The sequence below is a fragment of the Artemia sp. Qi Xiang Cuo genome, chromosome 1 (assembly GCF_049724085.1).
Source record: "Artemia sp. Qi Xiang Cuo chromosome 1, ASM4972408v1, whole genome shotgun sequence".
Lineage (NCBI taxonomy): Eukaryota > Metazoa > Arthropoda > Branchiopoda > Anostraca > Artemiidae > Artemia > Artemia sp. Qi Xiang Cuo.
This window is the reverse complement of record NC_142794.1, coordinates 72143761-72165325: the sequence shown is the minus strand read 5'-3', so window position 1 is coordinate 72165325 and position 21565 is coordinate 72143761. Positions and strand designations below refer to the sequence as shown.

Below are 21565 nucleotides of genomic sequence, written 5' to 3'. Positions count from 1 at the left end.
CCCTCAGGACAAGGATTATAAGTTATGCCCTGAGTGCATATCAGGTTTTTATTGAAATATTTGTCGTAGAAACTTGAAAAATGGCTCATTCGATTTGAAATTCAAAGGGATAGTACCCTTTTTAGTAGTTGAAAGTTATTTGAGGGCAACTAACCCCCTCTCACGCCCACCTTTTCCCCAAACAAATCCAATCAAAATTTTTAGATAGCAATTTTATTCAACGTAGTTGAAAGTTTTGGAAATTAGGTCTTTAAGGATGACAACCCCTTCACCACAGCCCTCAGGGCAAGTGTTGTAAGTTATTACCTGGGGCATATAAAGTTTTATTGAAAGCGTTGTCGTAGAAACTTCAAAAGGGCTCATTCAATTGAAAATTCAAAGGGCTAGTGCCTTTTTTAATAGTTGAAAGTGATTGGATAGACACTAACGCCCCTCTCACGCCCACCATTTTCCAAAACACATCCAATCAAAATTTTGAGATATTCATTTTGTTCAACGTAGATCATCGTTCTGGAAATTAGGTCTTTTAGGATAATGACCCCCTCAGAGCCCTCAGTGCAAGGGTTGTTCGTTATGCCCTGGGAGCATATAAGGTTTATATAGAAAGTTGTTCCATAAATCATAGGCAGCAGGATCGCGCTGCCTAAGTAAAGAACGGGGACACTCGAGAACGAGACAAGAAACAGGGACTAATTTAAGAGGAGGACACTCCCCACAACCCTCAGGGAAAGGGTTTTAATTTATGCCCTGGGGGCATATAAGAACGATGTTGGCACAATGTATTATTTATTATTTTTTTTCCTTTAGAGCAGGGCACTTCGTATCGAAGAAGTTGTCGTATAAACTTCGAAAAGCGCTCATTCAATTGGAAATTGGTGTGGCTTGTGCCCTTTTTGATAGTCAAAAGTGATTGGAAGGCGACTACCACCCCTCTCTCGCCCACCATTTCCCCAAACACATCCAATCAAAATTTTGAGATAGCCATGTTATTTAACGTAGTTGAAAGTTCTGGAAATTCGGTCTTAGAGGATGACAACCACCCAAACAGACCTTAGGGTAAGGGTTGTAATTTATGCCCTGGTGGAATATAAGGTGTTTATAGACAGCGTTGTCGTTTCCAAAAAGGCTCATTCGATTGGAAATCAAAAGGCCTAGTGCCCTTTTTAATAGTCGAAAGTGATTGGAAGCCACGACATATTTATAGTAAAGATTGAAGTGAGTATAATGTATTATTTTTTGTTGTTGTTGTTGCTTAGACCAGCGCACTTCGTATCGAAGGAGTTGTCGTGGGAACTTCGAAAAGGGCTCATTCGATTGAAAACAGAAACGGCTGATGCCCTTTTTAATGGTCGAAAGTTATTTGTGGGCAACTAATCCCCCTTCCACTCCCACCCTCCCATTTCTGCTCTTAAAATTTAACCATATCAAAATAGCGTAAGTGCATCCAAGCTATCAAAAAAAGTAAACAGGTTTTTTTGCGAATGGTATTTTGCGAAGTTTTTCATTTCAGGTCAACTAGAGGAGGTATGGAACTAAATTAAACAGTGCTATTTGAGTCCAGATTTTTAAAAGGGTGTATGTTGTTAAAAATTGCTGAAAATTTTTCTCCAGCATACAAATAGCAGGCCAAACTATAAATTCTTAAAAACTAAAAGATTTAAAGTATTATTTTCTTTTTCCCTGAAAAGACCATGTCAATATAGAACGAACAGAAATTAATTTTAAGTTGGGCGCAAAACCCCTATGCCTTCCCAAGGCCACAACAAAATTTGCCCTTTACTGAATAAAGACAAATGAATGTGCATTGTCAGTTTAATACACATATACCGATATACCGACACATATACCGATTTTTAGTAATCAGTTTAGTAATCATCGTTTTGAGTTTGACTCGGTTAATTATTGTAATTTCTGTTCGTTTTGAGTTTCATTTATTTATCGATGCTGAATTGTGGTAGTTTCACGCTTGGTAGACTATTTGATTTTGTTTTTGCTCATTTTTGTTTAGTGGATTTCTTTACTTTTCTTTGAAAATCTTATTTTGTGGAAAAAGTTTTTTTAAATTAATACACAAGAAAGATCGGAAGGATTATAGTCGATCAAAGGCAGAAAAACAATCGACGCAGTGCTTTTGTATACCCCATGTTGAATTGCTTGCATAAATCCACTCCATCCAACCCGTTTCGTGTCATGTATCCACTTTGCATGCCATAGTAGGTCAATGCTATCGATCTTGTCTTCGAAGGTGATGGTCGGGATGGGTTTGTACACAAGACTGTTCTCCTGTAGGCTTTTGTTGTAGAAGAAGAAAGGCACTTGTCCAACCTGCTGGAGTACTTCAAGGTTTACAACTGCTCTTGGGATTATGATAGGGAATTTGGGTAGCCTTGGTGTGGCAGCAGCTAGCATGCCCATCCCATGGAAAGTACCTTTTCCGTCAATAGTGCAAATGTTTATGGTCAACATTGTCGCCAATGAACTGGATGAAAGTTTTAGAAGTCATTCCTGGAAATTCTGTACCATGAGTTATTGTGACAGAACGCTCGATTCGAAGCACTTCATAGTAAGAAGTAGAAAAACCAAGCCTATTCAGCCGGTCGATGAGAACACGTGAACCAGATTGCTGGTGTAGCTGGACTCCAAGATATACTTGTAAAGGAGCGAGCAAAAATTGGGGTGGCAAACCTGCATTATTGCTTGACCGATTGAATCTGCCAGTAGGTAGTGAATCTCCAGCAAACAGGAAAAGAGAAGCACCAGGGAATAGATATTAAACTCTCGTTAAAACGGTGTTAGAGGAGTTTAAAACCGAGTTGATAGACCTTTGTCTCCTCTCCAAATTCTCTAGAGCCGTCTGACTATCTTTTCCCTTTAGAGGATATCTTGATTTCCCTCTCTTTTTCCCTAGTATCTGAAAAATGTGGGGAAAGGCTAATGATAGAGCAATCAAAGTAACATGTTTAGTCTTCTCGCACTGGAAAACCCCAGAAAACGAGTCTTGCAGACTGCTGTACAGGATCTTTATTTACCCCTCTTTTCTAACTGTAGGTGGAGAAACGGTGGAACGACTTATTAAACAGCAATAAAAAAACGCAGATTCGATCTTTTTGGACCCAAGAGCATCAGGATTGCCATTCTCAGCATCAAAAACTTCTGGTCGTATATTTTCGAGTTTCCCTCTAAATTTTCCCCTTTCCCCCGTTTTTCACCCTGTTCCGCCAAAGGGATTCTTGGGGACTTTTGGTATGTTGTACAGATTTTTTTTTCTACAAAATGTTGTAAAATTTATTTATATTGCAATTTTGTCTCAAACCGTCGATTTTTTCCGAAGATTTCCTGGACTATAGTTTTTTTTTTTATTCTTTGAGGTAACGTATGCTTGTAGTTGTAAAAAGTATAGTTCTTTATAACTAAATCCTTGTGGCTGTAAATAGAGCTGGGAGTAAAGTGTGATTTATTGTTGTTTATGCGCCAGGAACTATTCTTTGAAGATATAATAGAAAATTGGTTTATTAGATTTATTATTTTTTATGAAATTCTGTGTAGTTATTGATTGGCTCCGAATTCTCCTCAATCGACACTGCAAATGCATCAAAATAAAATGTTATGTCACATTAATCATTGAACATTTTTGCAAGTTATTAATGTGGTTATTCTATAGCAGAACATTTAAATTTGCCCTTCTGTGTTGCTGGGATAAACAACCCAGAAATACCTTTTTCTCTGATTCACATTATCTAAAATACCTTTTTTGCAGAACTCTTGTCTCATCCACATTTGTTCATATTCATTATTGTACTAAAACTTAATGTGCTCAAAGCGAAGCAGTACATTTGCCAAACAAGCAGCTATCCATTTTCTGGGAATGTCCCAAAAAACTACTCATTTCATATAAAAATTGGACATAAATTTACAAGAAAAGGAAAGAAGGATAAAATCCAATAGAGGAAGAAGAAGAATTATTTTTTGTGACTAAGATTGTGTTTACCATTTTTTTTTTCGCTGCTAGGGTACGGCACTTGACTTGACTACACCAAAGTCAGCTATAGTTCACTAGTTACTTAGAGCTCTTATATTCCTTTCAAAAAATTTGGATAAAATGGAGACAAAACTTTATCTAAACATTTGATGATGTGTGTGTGTTAGTTTGTGTGTGCTTTTTAGTTTTCATGTGCTTGTGTAAGTTTTTTTTTGTGTGTGTGTGTGTGTGTGTGTGTGTGTGTATTTGTGGTTTTTAGTTTATGTTTTTGTGTGTGTGTGTAATTTTTTGTGAGTTTTTTTTTGTTTTTGTGCGTGTGTTTATTTTTGGTGGGTCTTTTTAGATTGGTATTTCTTTTTTGTTTTTGCGCTGTTTTGTAAGTTTTTGTGTGTGTGTGGTAGTTTTGTGTGTCTAAGCGGTTGTGTGTGGGTGTATGTTTTTGTGTGTGTTTGTAAGTTTGTGTGTGTTTGTGTGTGTGTGTGTGTATGTGTGTTTTTTTGTTTTTGTTAGTTTGTGTGTGTGTGTGTGTGTGTATTTGTTTTTTTTTTTGTGTGTGTATTTTTTTTAGTTTTTTTTTTTTATATCGATATTTATTTTGTATTTTTATATTTTGCATGTGTGTTTGTTATTTTGATTTTTTTTTTTATTTATTTTTTTTGATTATGTCTTGTTTATGTTTGTGTGTGTGTGTGTGTATGTGTGTGTGTGTGTGTGTGTTTAAGTTTTCGTGTGTGTGTGTGTCTGTGTTTTGTGTGTGTGTGTGTGTGTAAGTTTTTGTGTGCATGTTAGTTTTTGTGTGCATGTAAGTTTTAGTGTGGTTGTGTATTTTTTTGTGTGTGTGTGTGTGTGTATGTTTGTGTGTTTGCGTTTGTGTTGGTGTGTGTGTGTGTGTTATTTTTTGTGTTTGTTTTTATGTTTTTTTTTGTATTAGATATTTATTGTGGATATAAGTTTTTTGTGTGTTTGTGTAAGTTTGTGTGTGTGTGTGTGTGTAAGTTTTTGTGTGTGTAAGTTTTTGTTTGTGTGTGTGTGTAATTTTGTGTGTGTGTGTGTGTGTTTGTGTCTAATTTTTCTTGTTTGTTTGTTTTGGCGTTTGTTTGTTAGTTTTCTTGTTTGTGTGTTTGTTTTTTTTTTGTTTTTGTGTTTTTGTGTGTTTTTGTTTTTGTGCATTTGTTTTTGTGTTTTTTTTGTGTTCATGTGTATTTTTGTGTGTATGTGTGTGTGTGTAAGATTTTGCGGGTGTGTGTATGTTTTCGTGTGTGTGTGTGTGTGTTTGTATGTTTTGTGTGTGTGTGTGTGTGTAAGTTTTATTGTGCTTTTTATTTTTTGTGTGAATGTAAGTTTTCGTGTGCATGTGTAAGTTTTTGTGTGTGTGTGTGTGTGTGTTTGTGTAAGTTTGTGTGTGTTTTTTTGTGTTTTTGTGTGTGTGTGTGTGTGTGTGTGTGTAAGTTTTGGCGTGTGTGTGTAAGTTTGTGTGTGTGTGTGTGTGTAAGTTTTAGTGTGCTTGTGAAAGTTTTTGTGTGTGTAAGTTTTTGTGTTTGTGTGTAAGTTTTAGTGTGTGTGTGTGTGTTAGTTTTGTGTGTGTGTGTGTGTGTGTGTAATATTGTGTGAGTGTGTGTGTGTGTTTTTTTGTGTTCATTTTTTAGTTTTTGTGTGTGTGTGTGTGTGTGTGTGTATGTGTGTGTGTGTTTGTTTTTTTTTGTTTGTGTGTGTGTGTGTGTGTGTGTGTGTGTGTGTAATTTTTTGTGTGAATGTAAGTTTTTTTGTGAATGTAAGTTTTCGTGTGCATGTGTAAGTTTTGTGTGTGTGTGTGTGTGTGTAGTTTGTGTGTGTGTGTGTAAGTTTTGGCGTGTTTGTGTTAGTTTTGGCGTATGTGTGTTAGTTTTCATGCGTGTGTGTGCGTGTAAGATTTTGTGTGTGTGTGTGTAAGTTTTTGTGTGTGTGTGTAAGTTTTTGTGTTTTTGTTAGGTTGTGTGTGCATTTATTTTTTTGTGTGCATTTAATTTTTTGAGTGTTTGTCTAAGTTTTTGTGTGTGTGTGTGTAATTTTTTGTGTGTCTAAGATTTTGTGTGTGTATTTTAGTTTTTTGTGTGCATGTGTAAGTTTTTGTTTGTTTTTTTGTATGTGTGTGTGTGTTTGTAAGTTTTTGTTTGTGTTTTTGTTTTGTTTGTGTGTTTGTGTTATTTTTTTTTTGTTTGTGTAATTTTTTGTTTAAATTTAAGTTTTTGTGTGCATTTAATTTTTTGAGTGTGTTTGTAAGTTTGTGTGTGTGCGTGTAAGTTTTTGTGTGTCTAAGCTTTTGTCAGTGGTTGTTTTTTTTGTGTGTGTGTGTGTATGTTTGTGTGTGTTTGTGTGTGTGTGTGTATTTTATTGAGTGTTTATGTTTTGTGTGTGTGTGTGTGTGTGTATTTTTGTGTGTGTGTGTGTATTATTATTAATGTTTGTTATTGTTATTTTTGACGTGTGTGTGTAAGTGTTTTTGTGTGTTTTTGTTTTTGTTTTTTTTTTTGTCTAAGCTTTTGTGTGTGTAAGTTTTGAAGTGTGTGTGTAAGTTTTCGTGTGTGTGTGTAAGTTTTTGTGTGATTGTATGTTTTCGTGTGCTTGTGTTTTTTTGTGTGTGTGTGTGTGTGTGTGTGTGTGTGTGTGTGTGTGTGTGTAATTTTTTGTGTGTGCTTTTTTTTGTGTGTGTGTGTGTAAGTTTTTGTGTGTGTGTTTGAGTTTTTGTGCGTGTGTGTCAGTTTTTGTGTGTCTAAGTTTTTGTGTGCGTATTTGTTTTTTTGTGTGTCTCATCCTTTGTGTGTGTGTGTAAGTTTTTGTGTGTCTTTTATCTTTTGTTTTGATTTCTGTTTTTTTTGTGTGTGTGTGTAAGTTTTTGTTGTGTAGTATGATGTTGTGTGCAATTATTTTTGTGTTATATTTTAGGAGTATTATTGTGTGTTTTAGTGTTTGTGTGTGTGTGTAAGTTTGTGTTTGTGTCATTTTTCGCTTGTGTGTTTAAGTTTGTGTGTGTGTGTGTGTGTGTAAGTTTTTGTGTGTGTGTGTGTGTAATTTTGTGTTTGTGAGTTTTGGCGTGTGTGTGTAAGTTTTCGTGTGTGTGTGTGTGTGTGTGTAAGTTTTTGTGGCTGTGTGTGTGAGTTTGTTTGTGTTCTTGTGTTTGTGTGTGTGTATGGGTGTGTGTTTAAATTTGTTTGTGTGTGTGTAAGTTTTTTCGTGTGTGTGTTTGTTTTCGTGTGTGTGTGTGTGTGTTTGTAAGTTGTGTTTGTTTTTGTGTGTTTTAGATTTTTTGTTATTTTTAGTTTGTGTGTTCTTGTTTGTTTTCGTGTGATTTTTAATGTTTTTGTGTGTGTGTGTGTGTGTGTGTGTGTGTAATGTTGTGTGTGTGTGTGAGTTTGTGTGTGTGTGTGTGTGTTTAAGTTTTGGTGTGTGTGTGTGAGTTTTCGTGTGATTGTGTTAGTTTTTGTGTGTGTAATTTTTGGCGTGTGTGTGTAAGTTTTCGTGTGTGTGTGTGTGTGTGTAATTTGTGTGTGTGTGTTTGTTTGTTTTTGTGCTATTGTTTGTGCGTGTGTGTGTGTGTTTTTTTGTGTTCGTGTGTAAGTTTTTGTGTGTGTGTGTGTAAGTTTTTGTGTGTGTGTAAGTTTTGGAGTGTGTGTGTGAGTTTGCGTGTGTGTGTTTGTGTGAGTTTTGTGTGTGTGTGTGTGTGTGTGTGTGTAAGTTTTTGTGTGCGTGTAAGTTTTTTTTTTAATGTGAGTTTTCGTGTGAGTGTGTAATTTTTTGTGTGTGTGTATGTTTTGGCGTGTGTGTTTCAGTTTTCGTGTGTGTGTGTGTATGTATGTTTGTGTGTGTGTGTGTGTGTGTGCAATTTTTTTTGAGTGTGTGTGTGAGTTTTTTTGTGTTCAAGTGTTAGTGTTTGTGTGTGTGTTTGTGTGTGTGTAAGTTTTTATGTGTGTGTTAGTTTTGGCGTGTGTGTGTGTAAGTTTTTGTGTGTTTGTGTGTGTAATTTTTGTGTGTGTGTTTGTGTGTGTAAGTAATTTTTTGTGTGCATGTAAATTTTTTTGTGCATGTAAGTTTTCGTTTGTTTAAGTTTTGGCTTGTGTGTGTAAGTTTTCGTGTGTGTGTAAGTTTTGTGTATGTGTGTGTGTGTGTGTGTGTTTGTGAGTGTGTGTGTGTGTGTGTGTGTGTGTGAGTTTTTGTGTGTTGTTGTGTATGTTTTTGTGTGTGTGTTTGTGTGTATTTTTTTTGTGTGTGTATTTTTTTGCGTGTGTGTTTGTGTTTTCGTGTGTGTGTGTGTGTGTGTGTAAGTTTTGTGTGTGTGTGTGTGTGTGTGTAAGTTTTTGTGATAATGTAATTTTTTTTCTGCATGTTAGTTTTCGTGTTAATGTTTTAGTTTTTGTGTGTGTGTGTGTGTGTAAGTTTTGGCATGTGTGTGTAAGTTTTCTTGTGTGCGTATGTTTTTGTGTGTGTGTGTGAGTGTTTGTGTGTGTGTGTAAGTTTTTGTGTGTGTGTGTAACTTTTTGTGTGAATGTATGGTGAGCGGGGGAGTACCTTTGGGGCCCCGGGAGGGCGTTTGGGGATCCGGAGGCCCTTGAGGATTGAGTGGTCTTTTGGGAGCCCAGGGGACCTTTGTGGACCGGGGAGGGCCCTTGGAGCCCGGTGGTCTTTTGGGAGCCCTGTGGGCCTTTGGAGGTCCGGGGGGGCAGTTGAGGGCCGGGTGGACCTTTGTGGACCGGTGGAGGGACTTTGGGACCCCGTTTGTCCTTTGGGAGCTCGATAGGGCGTTGGGGGGCCCGGGGATAGCCTTTGGGGCACAGGGAGGGCTGTTGGGGCTCTGGTGGACCTTTTGGGACCGGGGAGGGCCTTTGGGACACGGGTATGGCCTTTTTGGGGTCTGGGGGCCCTTTGGGACCCCGTTGGTCCTTTGGGAGCTCGATGGGCCTTTGGGGGGCCCGGGGGTGGCCTTTGGAGGTCTGGGTAGGGCGTTTGGGGGCGCCGGGGGCCCTTGGGAAGCTTGGGGGACCTTTGAGTACCGGGGGCTTCCTTCGGGGTTGGAGTAGGGGGATTGACCCTTTGGGGTTGGGGTAGAGGACCTCACAACACTGTTCAAATGGAACTTGTGTATTATAAGGACCACACTCAAAACCTCTTCCAAAATCTCTTCAAAAATCATCTCTTAAAAATGTCTCTAGCTGTTTCGCCGAAATAATTCCATAACCTGTCTAAAACAGTTTCGCCCAAATTATCCCTAAACGTAATTTCGGCATGTTCCTATTGTTTGGCATCCCTGCGCTGGCTTATTTCAAATTATAAAGAAACCTTTTCGCGCGCTAAGATCAAAACATCTGCCTCGGAAACGATTCTCTTGTTAGTACTCCAAATTAATTCCCTTGTAGGGTCAATTCAATTCACTACAGAACAACAAATTAAGTCCCCATCCAAGTCAATTAATCATGACATCATCTGTCATGCGTGATCTTACTGTTTCTCGTGACCATTTCTGCTCGACATCCAAAGACACTCAAAAACTTCGTACCGGTGACAGTTTGATTGATGACTGATAGCACATGGGTGTCCCGGGACCTCATAACATCTGGCTCGAAAACAATAACAAATACTATTCCCGGATCATAACATCTGCCTCGAACAGGAAGGAAATGTCATTAACTTTGCTTCGAACGACAACAACATCTGGCTCGAACAACAACAACAAATACTATTTCCGGATCATAACATTTGGCATCAAACAGGAAGGAATTGTCATTCACTTTGCCTCGAACGATAACAACATTGACCCCATTAACCATTTGTTCTCTCTAATGACTCTATTCAAAACAATAACAACATTGACCTTCGCTGAGAGCGTGCCAAAAACACACCTGGAGAAAGAGGTCATTGACCGATTACGCAATCATTCTCCCTAATGACTCTATGCCCATATATGGTGTACTGATAGGAGTTATAGGGTCATCTCTACTAAGGGGAGACGTGAGGCAAAAGTGGATTTGTGTGGCCCTTTTAGGTTTAATGTAGAAAACAACACTAGGAACATGTTCAGAAGAAGGATAGCTTTCAAATGATGTGCTGTTTGATAAGCTTTGACAAAAAAAGAAACACCTCATTTGGCCTACCGCTAGACTACCTCCATAACAGAAAAATAAAATGTAATTGAATTTAGTCCTGTGACATCTCATTTGAAAGCTCGTGGCCTAAAGATTTTAAATATCCAAGTCTTATCCAGTAGTTTTTGAACCAAATTTGAATTTGCCATGTTTTTCTTTGGGAGGTACTTATATTCAGGGGTAGGATGGTTTATGGAGCTAGGACATTCCTGGGAAATGAAAACTTCTCTATTTAAGATATATCTTAATATAACGAATCTTTTCACGAATTTTCATTTTTCTTGTTTTGACATGGAGGGTTTGAAAGGAAAGGGGAGATGGGAGGCAAAAGAAAATTTGCGTGGCCCTTTTAGCTTTGATATTGAAAACAACACTAGAACCATGTTCAGAAGAAGGATAGCTTTCAAATGATGTGCTGTTTCATAAGCTTTGACAAAAAATGAAAAACCTCATTTGGTCTAACTCTAGACTACCTCCATAACGATAAAAAATAAAATATAATTGAATATAGTCATGGGACACCTCATTTGAAAGCTCCTGACATAAAGATTTTCAATATCTAAGTCATACGCAATAGTTTTTGAACCAAGTTTGAATTTGCCATGTTTTTCTTTAGGAGGTACTTATATTCAGGGGTAGGGTGGTTTATGGAGCTAGGACATTCCTAGGCAAGGAAACCTTCTCCATTTAAGATTCATTTTACTAAAACAAATCTTTTTACGAACTTTCATTTTCTTGTTTTGACATGGAGGGTTTGAGAGGAAAGGGGAGATGGGAGGCAAAAGAGGATTTTTGTGGCCCTTTTAGGTTTAATGTAAAAAACAAAGTTAGGAACATGTTCAGAAGAAGGATAGCTTTCAAATGGTGTGCTGTTTGGTAAGCTTTGACAAAAAATGAAACACCTCATTTGGCCTACCTCTAGACTACCTCCATAACAGAAAAATAAAATGTGATTAAATATAGTCCTGTAACATCTCCTTTGACAGATCATGCCAATAAGATTTCAAAAGTCCAAGTCTTATCCAGTAGTTTTTGAACCAACCTTTAGTTTGCAATGTTTTCCTTTTGGCGATACTTATATTAGGGGGTCGAGGATGTATGGAGCAAGGGCATTCCTGATTAATGAAAACTTCTCTATTTAAGATATATCTTACTATAACGAATCTCCTTACGAATTTTCATTTTTCTTGTTTTGACATAGAGGGTTTGAAAGGAAAGGGGAGATAGGAGGCAAAAGAAGATTTGTGTGGCCCTTTTAGGTTTGATTCAGAAAACAACACTAGAACCATGTTCAGAAGAAGGATAGCTTTCAAATGATGTGCTGTTTGATAAGCTTTGACAAAAAGAGAAAACCTCATTTGGTCTACCTCTAGACTACCTCCATAACGATAAAAATAAAATGTAATTGAATATAGTCATGCGACCCCTCATTTGAAAGTTCCTGACATAAAGATTTTAAATATATAAGTCTTATGTAATAGTTTTTGAACCAAATTTGAATTTGCCATGTTTTTCTTTGGGAGGTTCTAATATTCAGGGGTAGGGTGGTTTATGGAGCTAGGATATTCGTAGGCAAGGAAAACTTCTCCATTTAAGATGTATGTTACTATAACAAATCTTTTTACGAACTTTCATTTTTCTTGTTTTAACATGGAGGGTTTGAGAGGAAAGTGGAGATGGAATGCAAAAGAGGAATTGTGTGGTCCTTTTAGGTTTAATGTAGAAAACAACGCTAGAAGCATGTCCAGCAGAAGGATAGCTTCCAAATGATGTGCTGTTTGATAAGCTTTGACAAAAAATGAAAGACCTCATTTGGCCTACCTCTAGACTACCTCCATAACAGTAAAAATAAAATATAATTGAATATAGTCATGCGACACCTCATTTGAAAGCTCCTGACGTAAAGTTTTTAAATATTCAAGTCTTATCCAATAGTTTTTCACCAAATTTGAATTTGCAATTTTTTTCTTGCGGAGTTACTTATAGTCAGGGGGGGGGGTTTTAGGAAGCTAGGATATTCCTGGGAAAAGAAAAATTCTTTATTTAAGATGTATCTTATTATAAAGAATCTCTTTACGAATTTTAAATTTTCTTGTTATGACATGAAGGGGGTGAGAGGAAAGGGGAGATGGGAGGCAAAAGAGGATATGTGTGGCCATTTTAGGTTTGATTCAGAAAAAAACATTAGAAACGTGTTCAAAAGAAGGATAGCTTTCAAATGATGTGCTTTTTGATAAGCTTTGACAAAAAGCGAAAAACCTCATTTGGCCTACCTCTAGACTACCTCCATAACAGTAAAAAAAAATATAATTGAATATAGTCATGCGACACATCATTTGAAAGCTCCTGAAATAAAGATTTTAAATATCTAAGTCTTATGCAATAGTTTTTTAACCAAATTTGAATTTGCCATGTTTTTCTTTGGGAGGTACTTATATTCAGGGGTAGGGGGGTTAAGGAGCTAGGACATTCCTAGGCAACGAAAACATCTCCATTTAAGATATATGTTACTATAACAAATATTTTTACGAATTTTCATTTTTCTTGTTTTGACATCGAGGGTTTGAGAGGAAAGGGGAGATGGGAGGCAAAAGAGAATTTATGAGGCCCTTCTAGGTTAGATGTAGAAAACAACACTAGAAACATGTTCAGAAGAAGGATAGCTTTCAAATGATGTGCTGTTTGATAAGCTTTGACAAAAAGTGAAAAACCTCATTTGGACTACCTCTAGACTACCTCCATAAGAATAAAAAATAAAATATAATTGAATATAGTTATGCAACACCTCATTTGAAAGCTCCTGCCATAAAGATTTTAAATATCCAAGTCTTATGCAATAGTTTTTGAGAAAAAATTTGGATTTGCCATGTTTTTTTTTTGGGAGGTACTTACATTCAGAAGTAGGAGGGTTTATAAAGGTAGGACATTCCTAGGCAAGGAAAATTTCTCCATTTCAGATATTTCTTACCATAACAAATCTTTTAACAAATTTTCATTTTTCTTGTTTTGATATGAAGGTTTTGAGGGGAAAGGGGAGATGAAAGGCAAAAGAGGATTTGTGTGGCCCTTTTATGTTTAATGTAGAAAAAAACGCTAGAAATGTATTCAGAAGAAGGATAGCTTTCAAATGGTGTGCTGTTTGATAAGTTTTGACAAAAAGCGTAAAACCTCATTTGGTCTGTCTCTAGACTACCTCTATAACAGTAAAAATAAAATACAATTGAGTATAGTCATGCGATACATCATTTGAAAGCTCCTGGAATAAAGATTTTAAATACCTAAGTCTTAATCAATAGTTTTTTAACCAAATTTGAATTTGCCATGTTTTTCTTTGGGAGGTACTTATATTCAGGGGTAGGGGGGTTATGGATCTAGGATATTCCTAGGCAAGCAAAACTTCTCCATTTGAGATATATGTTACTATTTTTACGAATTTTCATTTTTCTTGTTTTGATATGGAGGGTTTGAGAGGAAAGTGGAGATGGGAGGCAAAAGAGAATTTATGTGGCCTTTTTAGGTTTGATGTAGAAAACAACACTAGAAACATGTTCAGAAGAAGGATAGCTTTCAAATGATGTGCTGTTTGATAAGCTTTGACAAAAAGTGAAAAACCTCATTTGGACTACCTCTAGACTACCTCCATAACAATAAAAAATAAAATGTAATTGAATATGGTCATGCAACACCTCATTTGAAAGCTCCTGCCATAACGATTTTAAATATCCAAGTCTTATGCAATAATTTTTGAGCCAAATTTGAATTTGCCAAGTTTTTGTTTGGGAGGTACTTACATTCAGAGGTAGGAGGGTTTATAAAGCAAGGATATTCCTAGGCAAGGAAAACTTCTCCATTTAAGATATATCTATATATCTTACCATAACGAATCTTTTAACGAATTTTCATTTTTCTTGTTTTGACATGGAGGGTTTGAGGGGAAAGGGGAGATGAAAGGCAAAAGAGGATTTGTGTAGCCCTTTTAGGTTCAATGTAGAAAACAACGCTAGAAACGTATTCAGAAGAAGGATAGCTTTCAAATGATGTGCTGTTTGATAAGCTCTGACAAAACGTGAAAAACCTCATTTGATGTACCTCTTGACTGCCTCCATACCAGTAAAAATATAATATAATTGAATATAGTCATGCGACACCTCATTTGAAAGCTCCTGACATAAATATTTTAAATATCCAAGTCTTATCCAACAGTTTTTGAACCAAATTTAAATTTGCCATGTTTTTCTTTGGGAGGTACTTATATTCAGGGTTAGGGGGGTTTATGGAGCTAGGACATTCCTAGGGAAGGAAAACTTCTCCATTTAAGATATATCTTACTGTAACAATTATTTGTACGCACTTTCCTTTTTCTTGTTTCAGAATGGAGGGTTACAGAGGAAATGGGAGATGGGAGGCAAAAGAGAATTTATATGGCCCTTTAAGGTTTAATGCAGAAAAAAACGCTAGAAATGTGTAAAAGCAGGATAGCTTTCAAATGATGTGCTTTTTGATAAGATTTGACAAAAATTAAAAAACCTCATTTGGACTACCTCTATAACTATAAAAAATAAAATATAATTGAATATAGTCATGCACCATCTCATTTAAAAGCTCCTGCCATAAATATTTTAAATATCCAAGTCTTATGCAATAATTTTTGAGCCAAATTTGAATTTTCCACGTTTTTCTTTTCTGAGGTACTTAAATTCAGAGGTAGGATTTCTCATCTAGCAATAAAAGGTCTATTAAAGGAAAACTTCTCCAGATCAGATATATGGGGCTATAACAACTCTCTCGATAAATTATCATTTATTATGAATTGATAAAAAGGGTGTTGGAAAACCGGGGAGATGAAAATCACATGAAAAGTGATATGGCTCCGGTCTGTTCAATGTAGAAAAAAACGCTAGAAGCGTATTCAGAGGAAGAATAGCTTTCAAATGATGTGCTGTTTGATAAGCTTTGACAAAAAGTGAAAAACCTCATTTGGTCTACCTCTTGACTACCTCCATAACAGTAAAAATATAATATAATTGAATATAGTCATGCGAAACCTCATTTGAAAGCTCCTGACATAAATATTTTAAATACCCAAGTTTTATCCAATAGTTTATGAACCAAATTTAAATTTGCCATGTTTTTCTTTGGGAGGTACTTATATTCAGGGGTAGGGGGGTTTATGGAGCTAGGAAATTCCTAGGGAAGGAAACCTTCTCCATTTAAGATATATGTTACTATAACAAATCTTTTTACGAGTTTTCATTTTTCTTGTTTTGACATGGAGGGTTTGAGAGGAAAGGGGAGATGGGAGGCAAAAGAGAATTTATATGACGCTTCTAGTATAGATGTAGAAAACAACGTTGTAAATATGCTCAAAAGAAGGATAGCTTTCAAATGATGTGCAGTTTGATAAGCCTTGACAAAAAGGGAAAAACCTCATTTGGACTACCTCTGGACTACCTCCATAACTATAAAAAATAAAATTTAATTGAATATAGTCATGCACCACCTCATTTGAAAGATCCTGCCATAACGATTTGAAATATCCAAATCTTATGCAATAATTTTTGAGCCAAATTTGAATTTTCCATGTTTTTCTTTGGGAGGTACTTACGAATGTAAGTACCTCCCAAAGAAAAGAGGTAGAGAGGTAGTAAGTGTAAGAGGTAGCAGGGTTTATAAAGCTAAGACATTCCTAGGCAAGGAAAACTTCTCCATTTAAGATATATCTGACCATAACGAATCTTTTAACGAATTTTCATTTTTCTTGTTTTGACATGGAGGGTTTGAGGGGAAAGGGGAGATGAAAGGCAAAAGAGGATTTGTGTGGCCCTTTTAGGTTTAATGTAGAAAACAACGCTAGAAACGTATTCAGAAGAAGGATAGATTTCAAATGATGTGCTGTTCGATAAGCTCTGACAAAAAGTGAAAAACCTCATTTGGTCTACCTCTTAACTACCTCCATAACAGTAAAAGTATAATATAATTGAATATAGTCATGCAACACCTCATTTGAAAGCTCCTGACATAAATATTTTAAATATCCAAGTCTTATTGAAACCGTTTAATAGAAAGCACTCAAGTAAAAAACCTTGGATTAGTCCTGTGATTTTGAAGCAAATAAATGTAAAAGATAAAATGTTTAGAGCTCAAATAATTAACCCGACACAAGAAAATAAGCAATTATGTAAAATTTATCGAAATAGGTTGAACACAATTTTAAGAAATGAAAAAAAGAAATATTTTGAGAAAAAGTTTAAGGAGGTCGAAGGATGCCCTAAGAAAACCTGGGGACTAATAAAAGAAGTGATTGGGTTAAAAACAAATAGTGTAAATGATGAATTAGTTAGTGAAATGGGAAAGACTTTGAATCCTGAAAAGGACATATGCAATGAATTTCAGAGTTACTTTTCGAATATTGGTCTAAATTTAGCTATGTCAGTTGTACCTGATAGTGGTGATCCAACGTCCGAGTCCTTACTAAGGAACCCCAATGATGTGTCTCTTCACCTTAGACTTCTAACAGTTGATGAAGTTAAAAAAATTATTTATGGGTTTCGTAGTAATTCATCTGGTAGTAACAATATTACTCTAAAAAATCTTAAATATATTTTTCCTGTAATAACTGATGTTTTATGTGGGTTAATTAGTGAGTGTTTTTGTTATAAAAAATTCCCAGCTTTTTTTAAAACTGCCCGTGTAAACCCTATTGAAAAAGGTGGTATTCAAAACGACCCAGTGAATTACATACAGATATCTGTTTTACCAATTATTTCTCGTGTTTTAGAGAAGTGTTTTAGTATTAGAATGATGAGTTTTTTGGAGGATCATAAGTTACTGGTAGAGACACAATTTGGGTTCCGTAGAAAAAGGACAATGGAACAGGCGATGATTTATTTGACAACTATTATTAATGATGTATTAGATAAAGGTTTCAAAATAGGTGCTATATTTTTAGATCTGATGAAAACTTTCGACACTGTGGATCATGAGCTTCTACTTAAGAGTTGTGATGTATATGGTTTGAGGGGTAAATCGTTATATTTCTTAAGTTTTTCTAACGGCAATCTTTATCATCATGTCCCACTAAAAAATTTTTCTTCCGAAAAAAAGCGTATTGAAGTAGGTGTTCAACAAAGATCAGTTTTCTGTCTTAAGCTATACTGTATATTTATTAATGATTTGCCAAATTTTCTAAATAATTTTTGCTATAGAATAAATGAACTAACGGTAAGCCCGACTAATGAAACAGTTTTACTTTTTGCTGATGACACAACAGCCATTAGTACAGCTAAGACAGTGGAGCTGCTGCAGATTTCCATGAAAGAATCAGTTAATAGAATTACAGCATGGCTGAGGGTAAATAAATTAAGGATTAACATGGCTAAGTCTAACTTTATTATTTTCTTGCGATCATCAAACTTTTACCCATGGATCAAGGAATTAGATATGCCCAATGGCGTTATAAAACAGGCTGCGTCTTTTAAATAACTTGGGATTGTAATAGATGAAACTCTACCTTTTAAGGAACATGTTACTTTAACAAGCAAAATTCTGGCAAGAAATCTCGGTATAATGAAGAAACTCCAACATTGTTTTCCCAAGTCTGTCCTTCGCCATCTTTATTTTTCTTTAATACACCCGTATATACTTTATTGTTCAAGTATTTGGCTCTCTACTTTTTCTTCTACCCTAAAACCAATAAGAGTTCTACAAAATCATGCAGTAAGAATTTTAGCCGGTATATCTCCACGTATGTCTGTTCGAGAAATTTACCAAACTTTAAAAATTCTGCCGGCTGCAGGCCTTCGTGAATTCTATGTATTGTGGTTTATTTTTGGACTGCAGCAGGATGTTCAGCCTCGTTGTTTTGGTGATTTATTGTCCATTAGGTCTACTATTCATTCTCATGATACAAGGGGTAGCGCGGACTTCTGTGTACCTAGAGGTATATCTTCCCGTTCATGTTTTTCTGTTCTTTATAGAGGTACGCGGAAATGGAATAGTTTGAATAGTGATATTAAGACTATTGGTGACCCCAATATTTTTTTAAAAATCATTAAGGAACTGCTTTTTGCTGAATATGAGTTTTGACGGATTAATTGATTTATTTAATGTGGGGGTTTTGTTGATATGATGTTCCCAGAGGATGTATAATATATGATATTATTTTATATTTATTGTTTAGTGTGATGGTATTAGTGGTGTCGGTGGCCAAGTATTCTTTGTTTTAAGGATTTTGTTTTCTCTACCTCCCCCACGGACAAGCTTTGCTTTTTAGGGGAGGCAGCAATAATTTTTTGTTGATATCTTCTTCTATTTAACAGCAGGCGGGCTTTTCAGTAAAACTATTTAGCCCTTTTCCTTTTGCTTCACTCTGTGGGCTACAGAGCTACTGGCTTGATTGCCTCATATTTATTAGATATATTCAAGTATCTTTCAGCAGATCTTTCGACTCTAGGAGTTCAAATATAAGATGATAGATGTCGATTTCTATGCTCTGTGTGCAGGTATAGTTGGCTAGGCTCTTGGCTGATAGTGGGATTTTATGGTGTTTGAAGCATTTTAACAGTTTACAAAGCAAGGTATGTTGTGCAGACGTCAGCATATTACATTCAAATAGGCAATGGTCAATTGTTTCATTATTCATATTACAATGCCTGCAAAGAGGGGACAGGGGAATTGAACCACTTGAATTAGAAAGCTTATATGAGAATGCAAGGAAATTTAGTCCATTTGTTCCAGAATGAATTCTATGATAAATTTTAGAAAGATAATTATTGGGAAAGGGGGAAAGGATAGGATTAATCTTATTAAAATTAATATCTGATAGCCTCCATCGGTAAATATCTCTAATTGGGATTGGTCTCCCACTTAGCTGGTCAATATGTATAGCATTTTTTGCTATTTCATCAACCTGATGATTACCACTTATGCCAGAGTGGCTAGGAATGTACTGAAAGTAAGTTTTTATGCCACTTGAAGCAAGTTTATCAATAAAACTGAGACAATGATAAGTGTCAATATCCAACTTATATTGCGGAGCTGAGGCCAGCAACTCAAGGCTTGATAAAGAGTCGGAATAGATGATAATATTATTCGAATTTTCAATCAAAGGTTGGTATTGCTTAAGGTGTTCTATTGCCATGATTATGGCATTTAACTCAGCAGACATTATAGATAAATTATTAAATAATATCTCGCCCATTGCAATTTTCAGGTGAGGAAGGAAAACACCACTTGCAAACTTCTCATTCATCTTTGACCCATCAACAAGTATTTGGAAGTGATTATTATAGGTAATTGTATTTTTTCCCCATGAAATATTAACTGATATATTTCATTTTACAAGAATTAAATCCTTTATATGTACCTTCATTTTCAGAACATAAGGGTCCTGATTCCAGGGCGACAAATTCAAATTTACATGGTCCTGAAACACTGGGTAAAGTAAGCAAAGGATCATCTTCATGTTTTGCTGACAAAAAATTGTTTGGAGTGTGAAAGGGCGTATCACTGTCACCTGGCAAAGTATCATCAGCTTCTGAAACAAAATTTTAATTAGGACACAGAAAACATGAACAATAAAGCTTACTAAACAAATCCAACTGCTTTTTCTTTTAGTTATGTTAAAAATAAAAATATACATCTATATTGAATGTTACATATACATTGAACATATAGAAATAAATAAAATCAGATATATATGCAGGTGTTTTCACCAATCGTTTTTTAACTCTGCTTTTTATAAAGACAAAGAAAAAAATGAAACATTCAGCAAAATTCATGGAAATCTATGAAAATAGAAGGTCCTAGATAAGGGTAAACTAATGATAATATATTGAATACGAAAAAATTAAATACTTGAATAATATTTTTTTTTTAGTCACAGAAACAAAGTAAATTTTTAACACAATTAAAAGTAGCCAAAATACTTATCAAATGAAGTTTTCTTCATGCAGTGGATTGGTTGCGAAAACGTAAAAACGAAATGTAGGCTCTTGAAGTTAAGCACCTGAATTCAACTAACTTTAGCCCTCTTTTACATGTCTTATAACTTGATATCCCCATCCAAATTCAACATTAGTTATGTTATAAATTCAAAAAATCTTGCTGCTCCATAATTGCCCCCTCTTTGGTGGTAACATTTCCTTTATCATGCCTACACACAAGAAAGAGCAAGAGAAAATTCTTATTCCAGATGATTAGTTGTCTTTCCCAACTTAAAAATTATGGCTAAAAAATTGAGTCTATATATATTTTGTGTCAAAAACAGCTGCTTTTATCCTCTCCCAAATCATAATGGTTAGATCCCAGTGCATACACAGTTAATGGACCGCTTAATTAGTAAGAAGGGCAAAAAGCGAAAAATCATTATTTAGAGTAACAGCTTTTCTTTTATTCTGTAACAGAGAATTTAACAATATAACTTACCTATTTTAATAAAAGAACCCTCAGATGTTGTGGCAAGCTCAGCCGTATCCATAATTTGAGGCAAGTCCATAGACCTTGGAACAAAGTCAATGGAAATTATGAGAAGTATAACACTATCATCAACACTTGATTATGGCACTTAGATTTTAGTCAGTAGATTAGAGGCAAAACTCCCTGAAAATAACAAGGCTATAACGACTTTTAAACACTGCAAAACCAATTTTATATCTTAGTACAGTTGAAAGCACAGGTTATGCTCCTTCAGCAGTCAAAGAAATAGAAATGCGATTAGTTTTTTTTTCTTTTTTAAGAAAAGGGTGCTAAAATTAAAAAACTGTATTTCTGATGAACAATATTAATCTAAATTTCTTTTGAAATATTAATCAAGTATTTACTTTCAACAAAGAAGGACAATCTTCCTGAGATTATTATTATTTTTATTAGGCAAATTGTTTTAAAGATATTTTCAGAATTTTATAGCATTTCCTTTGGAAGAGGTTGTATCAGCACTGCAACTTGACTCTGCAGAAGGAAACCCTACAATATACTGAAAAGTACTTTAAATTATTTGATATCAAATAAAAACTTTAAGATGCACCAATAAACTTTAACCTTTCCCTGCATTCTAAACAAGATACCCCAATTTTTTTTTATATTGGGTGAATTTTTTATATTCAACTTGGTACCATCAAGGAAACTGTATAAAATTAATAAAACTACTTTAAAAAAATCTAAAAACTCTAACTTGTATCATTCTAAAAATTACTTCACTTTGCTCCAACCCCTCCTAATGGTCAAATATACAGCCCAAATTATATATTCTTAATGAGATTTCCTGTTGCATGGTCTTGTTAATGTTATTAGCTTGCTCTTATGTTAATTTGAAGAAGAAATAACATATTAGAATTCATGGAGATTCTATAATATGAGATAGAATATTTTACCATTACAGGTGGGGGTTAGGGAAGGGGGGTTCTTTTATGAATGACTATCCATTTTAGAATTTGTATAATTAGTTTGCAAAATTTTAGTTTATCAAAAGAAAGCT

The 21565-nt window shown here is 35.2% G+C and overlaps 1 long non-coding RNA gene across 2 annotated transcripts in view; it reads right to left on the bottom strand.

The window, feature by feature from the left end:
- LOC148956688 (uncharacterized) overlaps positions 1–20793 on the bottom strand; it is a 99608-nt gene extending 78815 nt beyond the window's left edge. For both annotated transcript variants that reach the window (XR_016141543.1, XR_016141542.1), the window contains exons 1-2: positions 20518–20793; positions 19457–19627 (exon numbers count right to left, since the gene is read on the bottom strand). This is a non-coding gene — a long non-coding RNA (uncharacterized LOC148956688). The remainder of the gene's footprint in view (positions 1–19456; positions 19628–20517) is intronic.
- Positions 20794–21565: the final 772 nt, after the last annotated feature.